The 4,101-nt window shown below is 40.8% G+C and overlaps 1 long non-coding RNA gene across 1 annotated transcript in view; it reads right to left on the bottom strand.

The window, feature by feature from the left end:
* Positions 1-799: 799 nt before the first annotated feature.
* LOC116555137 overlaps positions 800-4,101 on the bottom strand; it is a 45,426-nt gene continuing 42,124 nt past the window's right edge. The window contains exon 3 of the long non-coding RNA XR_004270397.1: positions 800-1,030. This is a non-coding gene — a long non-coding RNA (uncharacterized LOC116555137). The remainder of the gene's footprint in view (positions 1,031-4,101) is intronic.

Below are 4,101 nucleotides of genomic sequence, written 5' to 3'. Positions count from 1 at the left end.
GTGTGCTTTGGAGGAAGCTGAGCAACACCCAACTCAACTTCCAGGGTGTCCCCTGGAGGACATATTCAGTTCTTTAGGAAACAGTAATTGGTTCAGACTCACACTAATTCGATGAGGGTAAATGTTAAAATTCTTACTTGGAATGCTGACATTCAAACATGCTCTCTTTGTAAATGACCTGGGATGGTTTCAAAGCCTGGAACAGTTGCAGCCATGTTGCATCCACGAAGGAAGCCATGTATAGGGTGAAACTCACAGAGGAAAGCAGATGAGACAGGCCGTGATGATGTTATTAAGTTGTGGAATAAAGCCAACCTTGAGTTAGATGATATTTTTGGACCTGCCTGTTAGTTATGTTATTGATAATTTGCCTTCCTTATTTAAACCAGTTAATTTGGATTTTCCATTATTTGCAATTGAATATGTCCTAACAGATATATTAAGGTTTGAACAAAGCCAAAAGGTAAAAAAGTTCAGCTCTCTGTGTTTTCGTTTTATAATCAGTAAAATTAATGGATTGAAATATAGCAGTGGTTTTAAAATCCAGTTTTAGCAGCAAAATGCATGTTTCTAGCAGTCTGACATAGAACATGCAATGAATAAAATGTATTTTTAAAAATCATTAAGTATACTCCTCATTAATTTTCATAATTAGTGACAAATATTTCATTGTTTATAGATCACATGAAAACCTTTGTTTCTTTGGAGCACAATTTGAAAGCAACTAGTGCAGATAATAAAACATATGTAATACATTAGGCATAGTAAAAAGGAGATACGCATAATAAACAGATATAAATATATACATATGAATGTATATAAAATAGCTAACATTTATTGCTTATTATGTACCAGGGATCTTGCTGAGTACTTTTTTATACATGGTTTTATTTTAAATTCACAACTTCATGAAGCAGGTACTTATAGTTAATAGAGGAGAATAATAATACTTACCTTATGGGGGTCCTTGGGAAATTAAAACAAGGTCCTAGACTTCAGACAAGCAACTGAGAAGGGCAAGCATCGTCTTCTGTTGAATTAAACAGAGGAAGAAGCGAACCTAAAAACCTTGCTTATCCATGAAGTTTCTAATTCCAACTCAATAAATTATAACTGATACAGATTCCTTCTGAACTCATTTCAATATTACCCCCAGTAGAAATGAGAATTGGCTTTGTGTCCTCCTTTAATCTGTGATATAAATGTCAGTTCTTTTGGTGATAGAAAATAATGCCATTAGCAGCTTTACTTAAAGAGAGGAAATAATAGCATACTCATATATTCCATAGAATGTTTATGCCTAAGGCTTAATAATCATGTTCATTTAAAGATGAAGGGCTGGGCACAGTGGCTCATGCCTGTAATACCAACTTTTTGGGAGGCCAAGGCCAGAGGATTGATTGAGGCCAGGAATTCGAGATCAGCCTGGGCAGCATAGAGAGACTGCCCCCCTATCTCTGCAAAAAATAAAAAAAATTAGCCAGGTATGGGGGTGCAGGGCTGTAGTTTAGCTATTGGGGGGCTAAGGCAGGAGGATGGCTTAAGCCCAGGAGTTTGAGGCTGCAGTGAACTATGATTGTGCCATTGCCTTCCAGGCTGGGCAACAAAGTGAGATCTTGTCTCAAAAATAAAATAAAATAAAATAAAAAAGATGAGTCACAGAGAGGTTTCATGGCCTCCTAAGGTCACAAAGCTTGTTAGAGTTCAGAGTTGAGACTAACATTCAGGGAGTTCGGCTTCTGTACCAATGCTCTGTATATTGCATGCTGCCCACAATTAACCTGGCCGAACTTGGTCTCTAATTGCCACCAAAGTTAGCCAATAAGAAAAAAAATCTGATGGGCACTCAAAGCAAGTATGATCTAAATTTGGCTGGTCAGGACTTCCTATGGCCTTGTGAAGAAAATATGGCACCACGGTTTTCTGTGTACACGGAGATGTGACTGGTATCATAATCTCATCTCATCTAACCCTTTGGGTTCAAAATTCAGGGACAGACCACCGAGATAATATCTGGCAATTCTCTGTTTTTTACCATTTCTCTATTAGCTGGAAAACTAAAATAAGATGTAATACTCTGGATGTTTTAGGTGTTATGTAATTTGCTTGTGCATTAATTAGTCCTGCTCATCCTTTAAAATATAAAATAAATTGTTGCCAATGTAGTTTTGACTTTGTTTACGTCTTCTTTAATTCGACTGTAAGTTTTCTGGGGATGAGGCCATCTTTTTATGGAGTACAGTGTTATCATACTTTGCCTTATCTGATTTTGATATTTTCCAAATATTTAAATGTAACCCAGATGTCAGCTAAACCACACATTGCACAGCCTTGCCAGAATTTTTGCACATTCCTGCTGAGATTTCATTCTGTCCAGATCCGGCTCCACAGGACTCTTGATCTCACTTAAGGTTTGCCTTCCTTGTGTAGGCCTGCCACTAACATTTGTGAGGCCAGGGGCAGGGCAGGAAAAAAAAAAAAGGATGCTCACATATCCATTGTCTAAACAGATAATAAACTATTCAGTAAAATAGGTACCATTCTCCTGCATTGCCAAATTTGCCTTCATCATAACCTGGAAGGCCAAGTGAAAATTTACAATTTTGAGGTTTCTGGTTTTCCCCTGGGATTTGGCAGTGTGGGGAGAGCTGAACTTCCACCTCCAACCTCCACCCACAGTCCACCCCTTATTTTTCTCCCTGCTGCCTCCTCCATTGTCTCACAACATGAAAGGCCTCACATGCATTCATGGACATTGGGGCATGTCTAAGTTTTACCATTTGCTTTCAAGTAGTCACCCCTTAGGTAAACCTTAGTCCTAATGATACGCCTACCAGCACTGTAGGCTACGATTAGGAGGATGGACCCAGGGACAAAGCTGGTGCAGCCAAGCACAAATGCCGTTCCCCAAATCCTAGGGCCCTTAAGAATGATGCTAAATCTATTCAGCATGTGCTCTATAAATGGAACAGCCAAGCCTGGAGGACAGAACATGTGTTTACAGCATGATTTACTGAATATTTTAGGCCCGCTGTTAAGATCTACTGCTCAGAAAAACGTATTTCTTTCAAAATATTACTGCTCATTGACAATATACCTAGTCACCCAAGAGCTCTGATGGAGATACACAAGGATATTGATGTTGTCTTTATGCCTGTTAACACATCTCTTCTGTAGCCCATGGATCAGGAAGGAAATTCAAATTTCAAGTCTTATTATTTAAGAAATACATTTTGTAAGGCTATAATTGCCATGAATATTGATTCCTCTGCTGAATCTGGGTGCAGTAAAATTGAAAGCCTTCTGGAAAGAATTCACAATTTTAGATGCCATTAAGAACATTCATGATAGGCTGGGTGCAATTGCTCATGCCTGTAATCCCAGCATTTTGGGAGGCCAAGGTGGGTGGATCACCTGAGGTCAGGAATTAGAGACCAGCCTGGCCAACATGGTGAAGCCGTATCTCTACTAAAAATACAAAAATTAGTCAGGCGGATCACTAGCAGCTCGGGACTGTAGCTCCCACTGAAAGCTCAGAGAACGAGAGGACGCCACACTTTCAGATCAATTTTTGCTGCTCACGCACCAGGTGATTTCCAGCGGAGGAGCCCCACGGGTCGCCAGAGCGACTCTTGTGGCCGGCGAGGCGATTTTGCTGCTGCCTTGGTGTGGCAGTTCTTGGTGCAGAGTCAGAAAAGCACCATCAATCTTAACGCCGCTGTTTTGGCAGGCCCAGTGGGTTGCTCAGATTTTAGCGCCGGGAATCAACAAGTTGGACGTCCATTCAGAAACCCAACTATAAAGACGGTAATTATAAAGACCACAGATGGATAAATCTATAACGAAGGGAAGAAACCAGCCTAAAAAGGCTGAGAATACCGAAAATCAGAACGCCTCTCCCTCTACAGGGGATCACAGTTCCTCATCAGCAATGGAACAAGGCCTGATGGAGAAAGACTGTGTTCCATTAACAGAAGCAGGCTTTAAAAGGTGGATGATGCCGGGCGCGGTGGCTCAAGCCTGTAATCCCAGCACTTTGGGAGGCCGAGGCGGGTGGATCTCGATCTCTTGACCTCGTGATCCACCCGCCTCGGCCTCCCA

Source organism: Sapajus apella, unplaced genomic scaffold (assembly GCF_009761245.1).
Source record: "Sapajus apella isolate SASKATOON/1434 unplaced genomic scaffold, GSC_monkey_1.0 scaffold14, whole genome shotgun sequence".
Taxonomy (NCBI): Eukaryota; Metazoa; Chordata; class Mammalia; order Primates; family Cebidae; genus Sapajus; species Sapajus apella.
Note: the sequence above shows the minus strand (reverse complement) of the source record. Positions and strands in the feature narration are given on the sequence as shown.